This window comes from Capra hircus (genome assembly GCF_001704415.2).
Source record: "Capra hircus breed San Clemente chromosome X unlocalized genomic scaffold, ASM170441v1, whole genome shotgun sequence".
Classification (NCBI taxonomy): Eukaryota; Metazoa; Chordata; class Mammalia; order Artiodactyla; family Bovidae; genus Capra; species Capra hircus.
Window position 1 is genome coordinate 42960941 of NW_017189516.1, and position 21938 is coordinate 42982878.

The following is a 21938-nucleotide window of genomic DNA, read 5'->3' on the forward strand; positions in this document are numbered from 1 at the left end:
CATGTGCTTTAGAGTGGGAAGAATTGATCACCTGAAAAAAATGAATCTTCTGTTGAATAAGCTTTGAACGCCATTCCAGTTGTTCATATCTTCATTAATTCCTATCAATATAATTTCCCCATAGTTCACTATGTAAAGAGCTTGCACAGATTTCATTAAAATTTTACTTGAGAGTTTGATAATCTTTGAGTTTATAAATGATATTCTTAATCAAGTTAATCATCTAATTTGTTGGCATTTGGAATTGCAATTTTTATTAATCATGTATCCATCAATCTTGCCAAATTCACTTGTTAATTCCAATACATATAGATTGATGTTAGATAGTATAGAAATATACTCACATGATATGTGAATAATAAGTTTCATTTCTCCAGGCCAGAATACTGGAGTGGGTAGCCATTCCCTTCTCCAGGGGATCTTCCCAACCCAGGGATTGAACCCAGGTCTCCCACATTGCAAGCAGATCCTTTACCATCTGAGCCACCAGGGAAGCCCAAGAATACTGGAGTGGGTAGCCTATCCCTTCTCCAGGGGATCTTCCCAACCCAGAGATCGAACTGGCGTCTCCTGCATTGCAGATGGATTCTTTACCAGCTGAGCGACCCAGGAAGCCCCAAAGTTTTACCTGGGAGTTTGATAATCTTTGAGCTTGTAAATGATATTTATAATTAGTTTAATCATCTAATTTGTTGCTGGCATTTGGAATTACAGTTTTTATTAATCATGTATCCATCAATCTTGCCAAATTCACTTGTTAATTCAAATATATAGTATATAGATGTTAGATAGTATAAAAATATACTCACACAATATGTAAATAATAAGTTTCATTTCTTCCTTTCTCATCTTTATGTCTTATCTTTTTCACGTATTATTGCCCTATATAAATACTGAATTGAAATGGTGATAGGAATCCTTTCTCATTCCTCATATCGGAAGATTTAAATATTTCAGCACTTATTATGAAATTAGCTGCAGTTTTACGATTTTTTTTTATAATCTTAATGGGTGATAAGTTATGTATTTTTTTGCATTTATTATAATGGCACTATTTTGCTCCTTTGTTTTATTGAAGTGGTTTGATTTCAAAGTGTTAATTCGACAAGAATTCTTGGTTAAAACCCAGTTTGTTCTTTTTGTATCAGACTTGCTCTATCTTTAGATTCAGGTTGTTAAATATACTGAATTTTGTTGGCTTGTCTACTGTTTCAAGTCTATAATATCGTGTGTAAAATGTATCATTTCTTTATCAATTGTAGGAGAAAATTCACCAAGTCAGTCACTAGCGCATGTGATTCACTTATGGAAGATTTTTCATTACAGTTGCAATTTATTTATAAACATATGACTATAAACATTTCTAAGTTATTTTTGGTTGTATTTGTTTTACTTGGAGTTTTACATTTCATATAGTTTTAAATTTATTAGCATGAAATCACTTATATTTTGTTTCTTGATTCTGTAATGATGACATTTCTCATATAAATAATGTGTTTATTATATAATATAATAACAATATTATATAATAATAATAATGGCCCCTTACTGGGCCAACTTTAGTGACCATTCTTAATGAATGAATCCTTATTATGATTACATAATTAAGTGGCTTTATATCTTCTAAAGGAGTCATCCTCCTTTCCTAGAAATCTAGTTTGTTTAGCATTAATTTGCCCATCCCAGTTTTCTTATTTCTTACCAGTTTTGCATGGTATATCATTTTCTGCATTGTTACTTTCAACCCTACAGTACCTTTCAGCTTAAATTGCATTTCATATAAACAGTATATACAATAACTGGACTTTTTATTTTCTTGTCTGAAAAACTTTACATTTTAATTGGAATGTTTATACTTTTAAAACAGAGAAGGCAATGGCACCCCACTCCAGTACTCTTGCCTGGAAAACCTGGGTTCAATCCCTGGGTCGGGAAGATCCCCTGGAGAAGGAAATGGCAATCTTAATATTTTACTAATATAGACTGACTTATAATTATCTCTCTTTTCCTCCTGTTTCTTTTTTATCTATCTCTTTTTATTTTTGTGCTTGCTGCTGCTGCTGCTACTAAGTCACTTCAGTTGTGTCTGACTCTTAGCAACCCCATGGACTGCAGCCTACCAGGCTCAACCGTTGATGGGATTTTCCAGGCAAGAGTACTGGAGTGGGGTGCCATTGCCTTCTCTGATTTTTGTGCTTACTTAGGTATTTATTAGATGATTGTTGTTATTCATTTTAAAGTCCTCTCTTGGATTTTTATCTTTTGCAATTTAAAAAGATGCTTACATTAAAAACAACGGAAAACAAAACCTGCCCACATATTTTTTGACATTCCCTCGCTTCAAGTATGTTATTGGGACTCCATGGACTGTAGCCCGCCAGGCTTTTCTGTCCATGAAATTCTCCAGGCGAGAATACTGGAACGGGTAGTCATTCCCTTCTCTAGGTAATCTTTTCTGACCCAGGGATCAAACACAGGTTTCCTGCTTTAAAGGCGGATTCTTTACTGTCTGAGCCACCAGGGAAGACCATTGCTTCAAGAGATAGCCCCTTACTGGGCCAACTGTAGGGACTCTCTGCTAAGCAATAAAATGCAGCAGTTTTGTTGCTTCATAAATTCAGTTCAGTTCAGTTCAGTCGCTAGTCGTGTCCGACTCTTTGTGACCATATGGACTGCAGCACACCAGGCTTCCCTGTCCATTAACAACTTCCAGAGCTTGCTCAAATTCATGTCCATCAAGTCGTGATGCCATCCAACCATCTCATCCTCTGTCCTCCCCTTCTCCTCCTGCCTTCATCTTTCCCAGAATCAGGTCTTTTCCAATTAGTCAGTTCTTTGCATATGGGCTCCCCTGGTGGCTCAGAGGTTAAAGCGTCTGCCTCCAATGTGGGAGACATGGGTTCGATCCCTGAGTCGGGAAGATACCCTGGAGAAGGAAATGGCAACCCACTCCAGTATTCTTGCCTGGAGAATCGCATAGATGGAGGAGCCTGGTAGGCTACAGTCCATGGGGTTGCAAAAAATCGGACACGACTGAGCGACTTCACCTCACCTTGCATCAGGTGGCCAAAGTACTGCAGTTTCAGCTTCAGCATCAGTCCTTCCAATGAATATTCAGGACTGATTTCCTTCAGTAATTTAGCTGCATAATTTATGCAGGTAATTTAGTTGCATAAATGCAGGTAATCTAGCTGCATAAATGCAGGTAATTTAGCTGCATGCTGCTGCTGCTGCTGCATCACTTCAGTCCTGTCCTACTCTGTGTGACCCCATAGACAGCAGCCCACCAGGCTCCGCCGTCCCTGGGATTCTCCAGGCAAGAACACTGGAGTGGGTAATTTAGCAGCATAAATTACCAGACCGGAATTCCAACCAACTGCCGTTACCAACTGCTGCCACTGGAGTGCACCATCTTGGCTCTTTAACCCAGTTTTTGCTGGGTGCGAGTAATTCCCCTTCTACCACGTGGCGTTCGTGGTGTGAAAGTTCGTCATGCAGTAAATTGTCTCAGGTTCGTTTATGTGGCTGTATTTTACTTAACTCTCAGTTTGGAAGGATAATGTTGATGGTTGCAGAATTCAGAGGTGACGGTTTTATTTTTTCTTTCAGCTTTGGAAGAGTCTCCGTTTTCACTGATTCTCTGTGGATTCTGCTGAGAAGGCAGCGGCCATCTTTTAAATCGTTGTTCCAGGCTAGGTAATGTATTCTTATTTTTCAGATATTTTAAATTGGTATACATTTGTTCACTTCACTGATACTCTTTATATTTCATATGTGAAGTGAAATTGAAGTCGCTCAGTCATGTCCGACTCTTTGCGACCCCATAGATTATCGCCTACCAGATTCCTCCGTCCATGGGATTTTCCAGGCAAGAATACTGGAGTGGGTTTCCATTCCCTTCTCCATTATATTTCACATAGATGCTTAATATATAGCTTAACAATGAAATATTAAAAAAATATCAGTTCCTATATTGTCAACCCAAATTATTCAATTTATCTAAAAAATAGAACTATTTGATTGATAGTAGCAACAAAAGGCAGCAAAAGAAAGTCTCCCAAGAAGGGAGGAATAATTTTTATTTCTTATTAAATATATATCTCTAAATTATATACAAAAGAGAATAAGCGTATTCCACAAAAAATTCTAATTATTTTTATAGTTGTTGATCTGTTTCTAATGACATGCATGAGAAAATATGTAACACAAAATTAAAATCTAAAGAATAGTGAAGTGACGCTTATATTACCTACTGTAAGAGACTTGCTTTGGCAAATCATATTCTATTTCTGAAATTATTCTATTCTATATACAGCACATATGGAAATTGATTCAGTAACAGGCATTATATGGAACAAAAGGGAAACTAATAAGAATAAATATATATAATCTTAATATATAAAATGATTATTTCAGATAATTATAAAATGATAAACTAAAACTACAGGAAACATTTTAAACAAAAGCATAAATTTTCAATATATGTATTGAAATGTTTGCTAATTAGTGTAAAATAACAAGATATTCCTCATCTTGATGCTAAATGGTACTGGGCTTTTGGCAATTCATTTGCCATTTTTAGAAACTTCTTTTTATATATTCTTTTGTATTTTAATACTGTATCCAACTTGAAATGCTGCTGCTGCTAAGTCACTTCAGTTGTGTCCAACCCTGTGAGACCCCATAAACGGCAGCCCACTAGGCTTCCCCGGTCCCTGGGATTCTAGAGGCAAGAACACTGGAGTGGGTTACCATTCCCTTCTCCAATGCATGAGAATGAAAAGTGAAAGTCAATTCGCTCAGTCGTGTCTGACTCTGCCGGGCGCGACCCCTTGAACTGCCGCCTACCATGGGATTTTCCAGGCAAGAGTACCCTAGTGGGTTGCCATTTCCTTCTCTAGCAACTTGAAATATATGGTTACAAAATTGGCAGAAGAGATATTTTTTAAATAAAATATATTGTGTTCATTTTATGGTTATGTAACTATGCAACTAGTCAGATTTCCTGTACTTACAGATGATATCTCTATGACATATTTCTAACAACAAAAAAAGAGCTTTATAATTTCACTTGTGTGCCACACATATATAAATATATTCTTTATGTAAATGCATATTTACATGAATATGGTTTCATACACACTTTATTGATACTCATGGTTAATTCTGAGGGAAAATATGCATCTGTACTTTTTGAAAATTTTACTCTCAGCATATGCTGAATTTACAATTGTTTTTCCTCCTATACCTATGGATATTTAGTGATATTAGGCATATCACTAGTGATTGTTTTTTTGAACATCTACTCTTTACTTGTGGCCCTAAGTAAAATTGTCTCAAATAATACACTTTATATTGTTCTCCTTGGATTAAATATCATGTGTATTCTAAAGTTTATGGGAGATCTCTATTACCATGATATCAGAAAAAATAATGTCAGTTTTCAGAGGTATAGTAACTCTCACAGTTTATCTGAAAAGTATATTAAAGAGCATTAAAAATAAATTTTTATCTTGTGGAGTTTTTGTGCCATTTCTTGCAATGTCTATGAAAAGTTTATTAAAAATAGCTGTTCTTAGAAAACTGTGTTTAACTTTACTTGTATCCATCAATCTTGATAAATTTACTTGTTGAATGTATCACCTGCAGATTACTTTTAGGTAGCCTGGAAACATAATTATGTGATCTGTGAATAAAAGCAGGTTAATTTCATTCTGTTTTCAATCTCTATGCTTCCCCTACCCTTCTTTTCCTTTCATTATTGCCTAAATTTCCCCTAAAATGTTGAATAGAAGGGATGATAATATACATTCTTGTCTCTGTTTTTATCTCAAGAAGTTTTTCAGTATATTATTACTAATTATATATGTTGAAGTTTTCTAAGTTGTTTTTTAAAAATCATAAGTAGATGGTTAATTGTATCAAATAGTTTTCTTTGTGTACTATTATGATGATATGATTTTGTTCCTTTGTCAAGATTGTTTGGATTCTTGTTGGTTTAACATTTTTGAATCATTTTTGTATTAAGCCCAATATATTCCTGGTATATTATATAGTTGAATTATCTGGGTTCCATATGTCCAACATAAGGTTTTCATTTATTTCTTAGTGTTTGACATAAGGCAAAAAGAAAAAAAAGCCTTGATTTTCTTTTTGTATAATGATATTATCAATTTGATGTCTGGTTTATAGGATTCTCTTAACAGTTTGGTCAGAGTTTTTACTGTTTCTTATGGGAGAGGTTAAGATTGGTGATTTCTCTGTTGATATTCCTACTTGCCCATGCTATGGATATTCTTGTTTGAGTTTTTGTGTGGATGTAAAATTTCATTTTTATTGGATCAGGCAAGGATTGGAATGATTGGTTCATATGAAATGAATTTTAAAGTTGTTTTAGAATATGTGAAAATGCTTTGCAACATGACTGTACCATTTTACATCTTAAGCACAGTCTGAAGGTCATAGTTGCTTTGCATTCTTGCCAGCCCTTGTAATGGTCAGTGTTTTTAATTGGTGTGCAGTAGTATCTCTGTGTAGCTGTAATTTGTGTGGGTACACAAGGTAGCATTCTTTCTTTGCTAGATAGTCCCTATAAATGGAGAAAGTGGATCACAGGCCTAATGCTAGTCCTTTCCTTTCCCTTTGTCCTTTTTGCATGTGTGGTTATTTGTTATTACATGCTAGATTTTCTGTAAGAAATGCCATTGAAGTAATTAGGGACTCTGAATGATTTTTTTTTTTTTCTTGTGGGCTAGCATGAGGCCAGTTCATCTCATGGCAATCAGGGAATTAGTCCTTTGGAAGTTGGATCTCAGGTTTTGTGAGGTATTTTCTAGCCTCTCAGGGATGTCAAATGGACCCTTGGTTGTCATCCAAATCCTTTCTTTTTGGTGCTCCTTCAGCTCCAGCTAGCCCTTTGAGCTGGGGAGACTGCTGGCAAGCCCTGCTCAGCTGGTTGGTTTCTGAATTAAAACTCCCAGCTTAGCTTCTTGACTTCTCAGTCACCCCCTTTGAATAAGTATACCTTGAGAGGAGAGGAGATACCAAATTTGGGTCTCATCACTTGGGTTTCTCTTCTGAGAACTTGTCTTTTTAAATGCTTACCTCCTTGGATTTGTAGTGCTTTCAAATGTCTTTGGTATTTTCCAGCTTTCCTGGTTGTTCTCAGCAGAATAGTCGGGCTAGTGAAGTTGCTTAGTCATTACTGAAAGCAGACACCTTTCAGTGTGTGTATATAGTCTTCAGTATGTGCGCATACTCTTTTTGGAATGAGTTTTTATAGTTGTTTTTCCTCCTATACCTTATTAATCAAATCTTTATATCAATTAGAGGAAAAACTTATTTTAAGGCAAATAAACTTCCAAAGTATAGATCTTTTTTGACCTCACTTGTTTAATGTACTCTAAATTTTTTCATTGATTGCCTAAATGTTTTTTAAGTTCCCTACAAGGGCCAGATGTAGATTATGTGGTGAATTTACGTGATTTCACCAGGTATAATCTAGTGGAAAACAAGTAAATTTGGACTATATTATAGAAGATACGTTTTATGGTAATTATTTAAGCTATAGTAGTAAGTCAAATGTTACCTATACCTCTTTGTATTATGGTTACTTGCTAGTCTAGAATTTGGCAAAGCGTTTATTGTCTTGGCCTACCTAGATTTAAGAAGGTACCAATTTATGCCGATACAAAATTACAAGAGGAAAATTTCCCTATTTTGCCTATTATTGGTCTTTTATTCACATTTTATTTGAATATTTTATTTAAAATATTGATGGTTATTAATTTTTTCCTCTAATTTTCTTAAATGAGGTAATTTCATATTCAGTTAAATATGCAAATCTTGAGCTTCCATTGCAGTGAATTTTGCAAGTTATATATTTTATGTAGAAAATGTTGTTTTACATTTTTACTTTAAAAATCAGTTGTCTTTTTAATTTTCTGATTTCCCATTTGAATTCTTCTTTAATATATTGTTTATGTGGTTCAGAGTGGTTTAATTTTTATTTATTTTTAAAATTTCCAAATTTCTATTGGTTATTTTTTTCTAACAGCTGTATTGAGGTATAATTTATATACAAAAAAATGCACATATTTAATGTGTACAATGGGCTGGAACATATGCATGTACCCATAAAACCATCACCACAATTAAGCAGCCATCAATTAATTAATAGTCATTAATTAATTAAGCACACTTATAAACAGCCATTTAATTTCAGTCCATTGTGTCAGAGAATATGCTTTGCTTTATTTCAGTCCTTTTAAAACTACTGAAGTTTGTTCTGTGATCTAGTAAATAGTCCTCACTGGAAATGTTCCATTTGTAAATGCAAAGAATGTGTATTCTGCAATTGTTGGATGAGTATTTTATAGGTGTCTTCTAGATCTAGCTGTTTGTGGTGTTGTCCATGTCTTGTATAACTTGTTGATTTTTTCTTTAATTTTTTTTTTTTGCCCAGTTATTCTGTTCACTATTCAAAGAAAAGTACTGAAATCTCTTAATAATTATGGTTGAAGTATCTATTTTTCTTCTCAGTTTTGTCAGTTTTTTGCTTAAAGTATTTTGGGACTCTGTAGTTAGGAGTATATCTGTTTACAGTTTTTCTTTGTGATTGACTCTGTTATCATTGGGCTTCCCTGGTGGCTCAGAGGTTAAGTCATCTGCCTGCAATGCGGGAGACCAGGGTTATCATTATCTAATAACAGGTTTGTCTTCTTTTGTCTGATATTAATGTGAAAGTGAAGTCGCTCAGTCATGTCCGACTCTCTGTGACCCTGTGGACTGTAGCCCACCAGGCTCCTCCATCCATGGGATTCTCCAGGCAAGAATACTGGAGTGGGTTGCCATTTCCTTCTCCAGAGGAATCTTCCCAACCCAGGGATAGAACCCTGGTCTCCTGCATTGCAGGCAGGTGTTTTAACCTCTGAGCCACCAGGGAAGCTCCACTCCAGCTCTCTTATTGTTGGTCTTTGTATGGCATACTTTTTTATTATTTTACTTTTAACATGTTTACAACTTTGCATCCAGTGTATGTCCTATATAGACAATATATAGTTGCATCTCATTTTCTTATTTAGCCTGATAATATTTTCCTTTACTTAGATCACTTAATCCATTCACATTTAATATTATTATTATCAGTATGGTTCTTATTTATGTCAACATTTTTTTCTATATGGCTCATGACTGTTTCTCCCTGTTTCTCACAAATTTCCTTTTATTAATTAGAACTTTTGTGTGTAACATTTTAATTTCTTTAACAATTTTAACCATATTTTGTGGTTATCATCTTAGTGCTTTCTTATGTTATTAAGATAATATAAATCCTAAGTTATTAGAATCTACTTCCTATTTACACAAGATTTCAGTATAGTATGGAACATTTATTCTTATAACTCCCTCATTTTTGTGCTGTTATTATATATGTTATGTTTATATGTGTTACATACCCAGCAGTGCAGTTATATAATGTAGTAATTGTTTTATATAATCTTACTTCTGTTGAAAAAGCTAGAGGAAATAAGAAAAAATTATAGATTTTATTTTATATTAAAATTTCTACGTACTAGTCCTGAATCTTTTCACTTCTTCCTGTGAATTTGTGTTGCCGTTTGTTTATTTCTTTATTCCAATATAGATTCATTCAGAGCTCCCACTTTTGTGTTCTTACTATCAAATATATCACATTTGTGTGTTACATGATTAAAATAAAGTTTTATAGATATTATGTTGTGCAGTTGTCTCAATAAGTTATATGAGAAAGGAAGATCATTAAAAATACTTTGTATTGTCATTATCTACATATTTATTTTTACTGGAGATTTTCATTCTTCCACATGGATTTTATCTACTGTAACTCTTTCATGTCGCAAAACTTCCTTTAGAATTTCTCATATTGCAGGATTTGTAACAGGTTTTATTTGTATGTCTCTAGTCTTTGTTGTTGGAGAAGGCAATGGCACCCTACTCCAGTACTCTTGCCTGGAAAATCCCATGGACGGAGGAGCCTGGAAGGCTGCAGTCCATGGGCCCGCTGAGGGTCAGACACGACTGAGTGACTTCGCTTTCACTTTTCACTTTAATGCATTGGAGAAGGAAACAGCAACCTGCTCCAGTGTTCTTGCCTGGAGAATCCCAGGGACGGGGGAGCCTGGTGGGCTGCCTTCTGTGGGGTCGCATAGAGTCGGACACAACTGAAGCGACTTAGCAGCAGCAGCAGCAGTCTTTGTTGTTAAAAAACAAAACAAAACAATACAAAACAAAACTAGACATCTTAAATAATGTAGGAAATCTGGATACTGATTCTCCCACCTGGCTTGTTGTTTTTTATTTGGTGATAAGGCTGGACTAATCATATGAATTCTGTTTCCACTGCAGTGTACATCTTCTGATATATTTGCTCACGTTTTTCCCCATCTTTTTAATCTTTTAGCATGACTTCTTAGGGGTCCTTCCCCAGTTGCTATAAGGCACTTGTTGGTCAGACCCTGAACCGAAAAGATGTGGCTTAGAAACTGCTTTCATGATTCTGATGTTAAAATTGTATTTTTTCTTTCATCATTGGAAAGAGTCAGCTCCATTTTTCTGGTTGTCTATGAATCCTGTTGAGAAGGTAGCCATAATTTAAAATATTGTTCATGGATTAGTAGCATATATTTATTTCTGAGAAGTTTTTGGTAGGCATATGTTTGTTCACTTTATTAATATTATTTATATTTGACATAGATGCTTACAAATAGATGCTTTGATATAGATGCAAAATAATGCTTACTAATAGAAAAAAAACATTCAATAGATTTTATGTCAAAAACTTCAGAAGCTTTTATGTCAATCCAAATTATTCCATTTATGTAAATAAAATGATAATTTACTTGACACTAGCAATAAGACAGTGCAAGAGCAAAAATATAGCAGTTTATATGAAATAACAAAAGCTCCAAATCAAACTTTTTTCATATTTGTAAAGCTATCTGTACATATTTTACACAAATTAAAGCACATTCCAAGCAAAATCCCAAATGATTTATTATTATTGCTAGTCTGGTGTTACTTCTAACTTGAATGAAAAACTGAATAAGAGCAGTCAAAAATCTCTTGATAAATAATAATGAAGTGACACTTGTTTTGCCTACCTCAAAATTGTTTATAGCTATTATATAATATATAATACCATTATATTTCAGTAAAATATATAATCTATATTAATAGTTAATATAAATACAGTATCACAATGAATCAGTAATAAACAATATATAGAATATAAAGACAGTCATGAAAAGATATGCTTAAGAATATCTGTAGGCCTAATATATAATTTTGTCATTTCAAATAATTAAGGATAGGTTAACAAATGAACTTAGCAATTGAATCTAAGTATATATACAAACTAAACATAAATTGATGCTTAAATATGCTTAATAGTTTGTGCAAGTTAAATGCATAACCAGACAGTTTTTGTCTTGATACCAGTTTATTGAAGGGGTATAAAGTTACACAAACTTTGTGATAGTAGTTTAGCATTTTTTTTTACCAGTTTTAAATTTGCCTATACTTTCGAATAGTAATTTAGTCCTGCATCTGACTTTGTTACCATACATGTACATTAAAGTATGTACAAAAAAGGCAAAACTTCTGTTTCTGAATAAATTATGCTTTGTCCCTATCAAGAACACTGTGCAGCTTTTGCAACCAATCAGGTTGACTTATATATACTTAAGGAAAAAAATTTCAAGATAAATTGCTAAAAGAAGAAAGCAAATTATAAATTACTTTCAGATATGTGCAAAATTTCGGAGAAGGCAATGGCACCCCACTCCACTACTCTTGCCTGGAAAATCCCATCGACGGTGGAGACTGGTAGGCTGCAGTCCATGGGGTCGCTAAGAGTTGGACATGACTGAGCGACTTCACTTTCACTTTTCACTTTCATCCATTGGAGAAGGAAATGGCAACCCACTCCAGTGTTCTTGCTGGAGAATCCCAGGGACAGGGGAGCCTGTCGGGCTCCTGTCTGTGGGGTTGCACAGAGTCAGCCACAACTGAAGCGACTTAGCAGCATATATTCTTTAATAGGTATTATGTGTGTATCTGTTAATATATACACCTCATTTCTAATCATATTACTTTTGAGAATGAATATGTCTGAATTTTTCACTGAGCAAACAATATATATGTAATTAATGAAAGATAAATAGAATCAAGATGGCATATGTTTTGTGTTTCCCCTTTTTCCTGTTTCTTATACAACAGAATAAGAAATTATGCTTTAAAATAAGAGCATTAGAAAAGCATTCCACTGGCATTAAATGTGAAGTGTATTATGAAGTTTATCTTATGTTTAGCTGCCTTAGTAGGGCTTCCCTGGTGGCTCAGAGGTTAAAGCATCTGCCTGCAATGCGGGAGACCTGGGTTCGATCCCTGAGTCGGGAAGATCCCCTGGAGAAGGAAATGGCAACCCACTCCAGTATTCTTGCTTGGAGAATCCCATGGACAGAGGAGCCTGGTGGGCTACAGTCCAAGGGTCGCAAAGAGTCAGACACGACTGAGCGACTTCACCTCACCTAGCTGCCTTTGTTACCGTGATATCAGAGATGGTAATAACAGTGATGAGGATTATAGTGACTCTCAAAGTTTATCTGATGAGTATATAGGAAAAACCTTAAAAATATAACCTTGTGTTGGGAAGTGTTTGTGCCCCTTTTGGTGATTTGTGTAAAAAGTTTATTAGTAACTATTTTTATTGGAAAAGTGTGGTTTTTTCACTGTATGATATTTATCAGTCTTGCTAAATCTTATATTTTAATACATTAGCTGCAGATTGTGTTTAGATAGCTGTGGAATATAAACACAATCTCTGAACAATGATGGTTGCATTTCTTCCTTTCCTGCATTGCTCTGGCAAGGACTGCCTTAAGATATTCAGTAGAACTAGTGACAGTAGACATTCCTGTACCCTTTTTGATCTCGAGGCAATTTTTCAGAATTTCATTACTAAGAATGATGTTTGCCACACTGTTATCAGTTTGAGGGTTTGAGTTTTTTTTTTTTTTTTTTCCTTTTTTGGTTTGTTTTTAGTCTTGAGTGGTAAATTTTGTCAAATGGTTTCTCTGTATTTACTGCAATAGTACATGATCCTCTACCTTTTTTTTCTTTCAAGTGGTTTTATTTCAAAGTGCTAAATGAAGAATTCATTCTTGGATTAACATCAGTTTATACATTGTGTTTTATAGTGATGCATCTTTTTAAAAATTAATTTTTTTTATTGACGGATGATTGCTTTACAGAATTTTGCTGTTTTCTGTCAAACCTCAACATGATTCAGCCACAGGTATCCAAATATCCCCTCCCTTTTGAAACTTCCTCCCATCTCCCTCCCCATCCCACCCCTCTAGGTTGACCCTGTTTGAGTTTCCTGAGACATACAGCAAATTCTATCTATTTTACATATGGTAATGTAAGTTTCCATGTTACTCTTTCCATACATCTCACCCTCTCCTCCCCTCTCCCCATGTCCATAAGTATATTCTCTATGTCCATTTCTCCATTGTTGCCCTGTAAATAAATTCTTCAGTACCATTTTTCTAGATTCCATATATATGTGTTAGAATACGGTATTTATCTTTCTCTTTCTGACTCACTTCACTCTGTATAATAGGTTCTAGGTTCATCCACTCACTAGAACTGACTCAAATGCGTTCCTTTTTATGGCTGAGTAATATTGCATTGTATATATGTCCCACAACTTTATCCATTCATCTGTCAGTGGACATCTAGATTGCTTCCATGTTCCAGCTATTGTAAATAGTGCTGCAATGAACAATGGGATACATGTGTCTCTTTCAATTTTGGTTTCCTCAGCGTATATGCCTAGGAGTGGGATTGCTGGGTCATACGGTGGTTTTATTCCTACTTTTTTAAGGAATCTCCATACCGTCTTCCATAGTGGCTGTATCAATTTACATTCCCACCAACAGTGCGAGAGTGTTCCCTTTTCTTCACACCCTTTCCAGCATTTACTGTTTGTAGACTTATTGATGAGGGCCATTCTGACCCATGTGAGGTGATATCTTATTGTAGTTTGTATTTGCATTTCTCTAATAATGAGCGATGTTGAGCATCTTTCCATGTGTTTGTTAACCATCTGTATGTCTTCTTTGAAGAAATGTCTGTTTAGGTCTTTTTCCTGCTTTTTGATTGGGTTGTTTGTTTTTCTGGTATTGAGTTGTATGAGCTGCTTGTATATTTTGGAAATTAATCCTTTGTCAGTTGTTTCATTTGCTATTATTTTCTCCCATTCTGAGGATTGTCTTTTCACTTTGCTTAGAGTTTCCTTTCCTGTGCAAAAACTTTTAAGTTTAATCAGGTTCCACTTGTTTAAACTTTTTTTTCCCCATTACTCTAGGAAGTGCGTCATAGAGAATCTTGCTTTGATTTATGTCATTGAGTGTTCTGCCTATGCTTTCATCTAAGAGTTTTATAGTTTCTTGTCTTACATTTAGGTCTTTAATCCTTTTTAAGTTTATCTTTGTGTATGGTGTTAGGAAGTATTCTAATTTCATTCTTTTACATGTAGCTGTACAGTTTTCCCAGCACCATTTATTGAAGAGGCTGTCTTTGCCTCATAGTATATTCTTGCGTCCTTTGTCAAAAATAAGATACCCATAGGTGCATGGGTTTACTTCTGGGCTTTCTATCTTGTTCCATTGGTCTATGTTTCTGTTTTTGTGCCAGTACCATACTGTCTTGATGACTGTAGCTTTGTAGTATAACCTGAAGTCAGGAAGGTTGATTCCTCCAGCTCCATTCTTCTTTCTCAAGACTGCTTTGGCTATTCGGGGTCTTTTGTATTTCCATATGAATTGTGAAATTTTTTGTTCTAGTTCTATGAAAAATGACATTGGTAATTTGATAGGGATCACATTGAATCTGTAGATTGCATTTGGTAGTATAGTCATTTTCATAATATTGATTCTTCCTACCCAGGAACATGCAATATCTCTCCATCTGTTTATGTCATCTTTGATTTCTTTCATTAGTGTCTTATAATTTTCTATGTACAGTTTTTTCATCTCCTGAGGTAAGTTTATTCCTAGATATTTAATTCTTTTTGTTGCAGTGGTGAATGGGATTGATTCCTTAATTGCTCTTTGTGATTTTTCATTGTTAGTATATAGAAATGCAAGTGATTTATGTGTATTGATTTTGTATCCTGCAACTTCGCTAAATTCACTGACTAGCTCTAGTAATTTTCTGATACTCTCTTTAGGGTTTTCTATGTACAGTATCATGTCATCTTTTTTACTTCTTTTCTGATCTGGAATCCTTTTATTTCTTTTTCTTCTCTGATTGCTGTAGCTAGGACTTCCAGAACTATGTTGAATAATAGTGAGGAAAGTGGACATCCTTATCTTGTTCCTTATCTTAAGGGGAATGCTTTCACTTTTTCACCATTGACAGTAATGTTTACTGTGGGCTTATCCTATATGACCTTTACTATGTTAAGGTAGGTTCCTTCTGTGCCCATTTTTTGAAGACTTTTAATCATAAATGGGTGTTTAATTTTGTCAAAGGCTTTTTCTGCATCTATTGAGATGATCATATGGTTTTGATCTTTCAATTTGTTAATATGGTGTATCACATTGATTGATTTACATATATTGAAGAATCCTTGCACCCCTGGAATAAACTCAACTTGATCATGGTGTATGAGCTTTTTGATGTGTTGTTGAATTCTGTTTGCTAAAATTTTGTTGAGGATTTTTGCATATATATTCATCACTGATATTGGCCTGTAGTTTTCTTTTTTTGTGTTGTCTTTGTCTGGTTTTGGTATCAAGGTGATGGTGGCCTTGTAGAATGAATTTGGAAGTGTTCCTTCCTCTGCAATTTTTTGAAAGAGTTTTAGAAGGATAGGCATTAGCTCTTCTCTAAATGTTTGATAGAATTCATCTGTGAAACCATCTGGTCCTGGGCTTTTGTTTTTGGGGAGATGTTTGATCACAGCTTCTATTTCCGTGTTTGTAATGGGTTGTTTATAATATCTATTTCTTCCTGGTTCAGTACTGGAAGATTGGGCTTTTCTAAGAAACTGACCATTTCTTCCAGGTTATCTATTTTCTTGCCATAACACTCTCTTATAATCCTTTGTATTTCTGCATTGTCTGTTATAACCTCTCCTTTTTCATTTCTAATTTTGTTGATTTGATTCTTCTCTCTTTTTTTCTTGATTAGTCTGGCTAAGGGTTTGTCAATTTTGTTTATCTTCTTAAAGAACCAGCTTTTAGTTTTTTTTTTTTTACTTTATTTTACTTTACAATTATTAATCTTTACTCTTATTTCATTCATTTCTTTTTCATTTATTTCTGCTCAATCTTTATGATTTCTTTCCTTCTACTAATTTTGGGGTTTTTTTCCTTCTTCTTTCTCCAGTTGCTTTAGGTGTAAAGTTAGCTTGTATATTCAGTGTTTTTCTTGTTTCTTGAGGTAGGATTGTATTGCTATAAGCTTCCCTCTTAGAACTGCTGTTGCTGCATCAAAATAAGTTTTGATTGTCATTTTTTCCTAGAGATTTTTTAATTTCCCTTTTGATTTCTTCAGTAACCTGTTGGTTATTTAGAAACATGTTGTGTAATTTCCATGTGTTTGTGTTTCTTACATTTTTTTCTGGTAATTGATATCTAGTCTCATATTGTTGTGGTCAGAGAGGATGCTTGATATGATTTCAGTTTTCTTAAATTTACTGAGGTTTGATTTGTGACCCAAGATGTGGCCTATGCTGGAGAATATTCTATGTACACTTGAAAAGAAGGTGTATTCTTCTGCATTTATATGGAATGTCCTGACAATATCAATAAGATCCATCTCATCTAATGTATCATTTAAGACTTGTGTTTCCTTATTAATTTTCTGTTTTCATGATCTATCCATTGGTGTGAGTGGGGTGTTAATGTCTCCTACTATTATTGTGTTGCTGTCATTTCTCCTTTTATGTCTGTTAGTGTTTGTGTTATGCATTGAGGCGCTCCTATGTTTGGTGCATAGATATTTACAATTGTTATGTCTTCCTCTTGGATTGATCTCTTGATCATTATGTAGTGTCCTTCCTTATCTCTTATAATCTTCTTTAAGGTCTATTTTGTCTGTTTGTTTTGCAAACAGTTGATTCAGTAAGCATCAGGCCAGATTACTGGAATGGGTAGTCTTTCCCTTCTCCAGGGGATCTTCCCAATCCAGGGATTGAACCCAGGTCTCCTGTATTGAAGGCAGATTCCTTAACAGCTGAGCCACAAGGGAAGCCCTCTATTTTGTCTGATATGAGGATTGCTACTCCAGCTTTCTTTTGTTTCCCATTTGCATGGAATATATTTTTCCATCCCCTCACTTTCAGTCTATATGTGTCTTTAGGTCTGAAGTAGGTTTCTTGTAGACAGCATATATATGGGTCTTGTTTTTGTATCCATTCAGCCAGTCTGTGTCTTTTGGTTGGAGCATTTAATTCATTTACATTTAAAATAATTATTAATATATATGATCCTATTGCCATTTTCTAATTGTTTAGGGTTGGTTACTTCTGTTGTGTTTCTTGACTATACAAGTCCGTTAAATATTTGTTGTATAGCTGGTTTGGTGGTACTGAATTCTGTTACCTTTTGCTTGTCTGAAAAGCTATTTATTTCTCCATCAATTTTGAATGAGATCCTTGTCGGGTACAGTAATCTTGGTTGTAGATTTCTCCCTTTTAGTACTTTAAATATGTCCTGCCATTCCCTTCTGGCCTGCAGAGTTTCTGCTGAAAGAACAGCTGTTAAGCATATGGGGTTCCCCTTGTATGTTACTTGTTGCTTCTCCCTTGCTGCTTTTAATATTCTTTCCTTGTGTTTAGTCTTTGTTTGATTAGTATGTGTTTTGGCATGTTTCTCTTTGGGTTTATCCTGTATGGGACTCTTTGTGCCTCTTGGACTTGATTGGCTATTTCCTTTTCCATGTTGGGGAAATTTTCAAGTATAATCTCTTAAAAATTTTTCTCATACCTTTTCTTTTTCTCTTCTTCTTCTGGGACCACTATAATTAGAGTGTTAGTGCATTTGATATGGTTCCAGAGGTCTCTGAGACTGTCTTCAGCCCTTTGCATTCTTTTTACTTTATTCTGCTTTTCATAACTTGTTTCCACCATTTTATCTTCCAGCTTACTGATTCGTTCTTTTGCTTCAGATATTCTGCTATTGATTCCTTCTAGATTATTTTTAATTTCAGTAATTGTGTTGTTTGTCTCTGTATGCTTATTCTATAATTTTTCTAGGTCTTTGTTAATTGATTCTTGCATTTTCTCCGTTTTGTTTTCAAGGTTTTTGATCATCATTACTATCATTATTCTGAATTCTTTTTCAGGTAATTTTCTGATTTCCTCTTCATTTATTTGGACTTCTGTGTTTCTAGTTTGTTCCTTCATTTGTGCAGTATTTCTCTGCCTTTTCATTTTTTTATTTTTTAAGTTATTGTGTTTGAGGTCTCCTTTTCCCAGGCTTCAAGGAAAGTTGAATTCTTTCTTTGAAGAAGGTTGAATTCTTACTTCCTTTTTGTTTCTGCCCTCCTAAGGCTGGTCCAGTGGTTTGTGTATAGGGTGAGATTTGTGCTGAGTTTTTGTTTGTTTGTTTGCTTGTTTTTTCTCTGAAAGGCAAGGCTGAGTGAGGTGGTACTCCTGTCTGCTGATGATTTGGTTTGTATTTTTTTTTTGTTTGTTGTTTAGATGAGGCATCCTGCACAAGGTGTTTACTGGTGGTTGGGTGATGCTGGGTCTTGTATTCAAGTGGTTTTCTTTGCGTGAGTTCTCACTATTTGATAATCCCTAGGGTTAGTTCTCTAGTAGTCTAGGGTCTTGGAGTCAGTATTCCCACTCCAAATGCTCAGGGTTTGATCTCTAGTCAGGAACGAAGATTCCACAAGTGGTTTGTTATGGCATTAAGGGAGAGTAAAACAAATGCCCAAAAATGAGTAACCCAAGATGAACCCCAGACCAATGGCAGTTACAAAATCAGGCAAATAATAATTAAAATAATGGAATATACACATATACATATATAGCTATGAGCAAATTGAAAACAATCCAACAAAAATAAAGTACAGTAGATTGATCTGGCAAACAAAGGAAATCAAAAATTATATTTACCAGTTAAGAACAAAACTAACTTAACCACAAACTGGAAAACAAAACTAAAGCAAGGTGCCAAGTGGGAAATAAAGGAATGAAAACAAAACTAACAAATATGTTGAGAGGAAAGAAAAGAAAGAAGGAATAGATATGCAAAGTTAAATAGACGTAGATGAAGAAGATTCATATACATTAAAGGTTAACTGCAAGACAAAAGAACAGTTGGAAAGGCAAACAAAGGAATAAATTTAGAAAAAAGTATAATAGGATTAAAAAATTAAAAATTATAATTATAAAACAGAGAAGAGAAAAAAAAACAGAATAAGAAAGGAAAAAAGGAGAAAAAAAGGAAAACTCCACAGAACTGCAAAAGCCCAATGTAGAGGCAGAGGTTTATAACAACAATAGAAAGTGTGACTGAATATTCATATATACACATATACCCATAAGCAAAATCAAAACAGTCCAACAAAAATTAAGTACAATAGATTGATCAGCCAACAAAGGAAACCAAAAATTATATCTACCAGAACAAAACTAATTAAAACACAAACTGGAAAAGAAAACTAAAGCAAGGTGCCAATTGGGGAATAAAGCAGTGAAAATAAAACTAAGAAATATGTTGAGAGGAAAGGAGAGAAAGAAAAGAAAGAATAGATATGAAAAGTTATGAATGTAGACAAAGAAGATTTATATATTTTAAAGATTAACTGCAAGTGGAAAAGAACAGTAGGAAAAGCAAACCAAGGAATCAATGTAGAAAAAATAATAATAGGTTTAAAAAATTAAAATTTAAAAAAAAAGGAAAAGGAAAAAAAAGAGGAAAATTCCATAGAGCTGCAAAAGCCCAACACAGAGGCAGAGGTTTATGACAACAATAAAAAATGTGACTGAGGAAAAAGAAAAAGAAAAGCTTAATTGGATTTCTTAGTGCCAATAAAATCGACAACTACAACAGGGGAGGAAAAGGGGGGGGGAGAAAATATTCCAAAAGAATCTACAGAACAAGCCAAAAAATAAGAATAATAAAGGTTTTTCTTGAGTCACTTTTGTCGGAGTCCTTTCCAGCACTGGGAATCACAGTCCACCTTACTTTCCTAGGATATCCTCCAACACTGTGCTGATCTCTGGACCTGCTGTGGGGGCAGCTGAGATTCTAATCTGGTCCTACTCCTGTGTGTTCTTGCCTCCAGTGTTTGCAGCTATCAGAGCTAGTGCATTTTTTTTTTTTTGGTGGGAGTTCTCAGTGTCCTTTTCTATATTCCGTAAACACAGAATCTGCCTGGTTGATCGTGTGAATTTAATCTGCAGCTTGTACAGCTGGTCGGAAGGTTTTGAATCTTATTCCTTAGCCACACTGCCCCTTGGTTTCAATTGTGGTTTTATTTCCACCTCTGCATGTGGGTCGTCCACTGGGGTTTAGCTCCTGAGGCTGCCCTGAAGGGCTTGGGTTTGCCCCTGTGAAGGCCAGGTGTGGAGGTGGTACAGCTGCTTGGTTCGCAGGGGTTCTGGCAGCACCAGGGACCCAGGGGGTTTGGCGGCTAGGGTGGTAGGAAATAGAGTGCTCTAGAAGGGTATGGTAACTAGTATTGGCTGATAGGCTCCAGTATTCTTGCCTGGAGAACCCCTTCTCTGACAGAGAAGCCTGGCAGGCCACATACAGGGTTGCAAAGAGTTGGACACTACCGAAGTGATTTTTTTTTTTTTTCCGCTTGTGGCACCTCTGCCCCAGTGAGAGTTGAGCGTGAAGGTGGTGCAGCTGCTTGGCTTGCAGGGACTCTGGTGGGGCCAAGTGTGCAGGGACACAGACCCCTCTGCAGCAGAAGTTATGGCCCTAGCAGAGTCTTTTTTTGAGCCTCTTGTAGCTGGCGATCAGAAGGCCTCTTTGGCCAGTCTTTTTCCGTAGCTCCCCCCCAGTTCAAGGCACTTAGAGGGATCCTTTCTCTGTTGTCCTTCTCTGTTGTTCCACACGTCAGGCACATAGAGGGGCCCCCCTGGCTGCGGTCCTACTCTGTGGTTCAGTGCCTCAGGTGTTGATGGGCCAGCCTTTCTATTGTTCAGCTGCTGATGCTGGCACATGGAGAGAGAGAGGCTATGGTGATGGCTCTACCCCCTACATGTGACTCAGCAGTATCACCTTGCTTCCATGGCTGCCTGGCTTTCCTCCACCGGCATTTCCCACCACGATCTCCTCCCTCATATCCTCTCGATCCGTCTCTCTGCAGTCAACAGCAGTCTTCACCCTGGGATTGCTCCATAATCCCTAATCTCCAGCTCCCAGCCACTGCGCCTTCCAGGAGACCCATGTTCCTGCCCATTTATGTATGGCTGCGGCAAGGACTGTCTGATTTTCATTTCATTTAGGCTGCCACAGATCAGCTGTTTCACTCTCAGCCTTAGATGTTTCTCCTCCGACTCAGACAATTGCCCCGCTCTGGGTATCAGACCCCTGCTTCACTTCCCCCACCCACTGAGTGCAGGTCCAGTCCTACTAACACTCCTGTTTTTCCCCCTAGTTCCTTTGTCTTTCCAAGTTTTGCTTGGTTCTGTATATTCTTTTCCACTGGTCACGTACTCCCATCCACTCTCAGCTGGTGTTCTGCATGCACTTCTGTGTCTGAAGGTATATTCCTGATGAATCTGTGGAGAGAGATGTACTCCACATCCACCTACTTCTCTGCCATCTTATTCTCCCCAGTGATGCATCTTTAATTCCATTTAGCAAGCATAAGTTACTCTTGTTTTTTGCATTTGGTTATGTGAGATGTAAACCTTATATTTTACT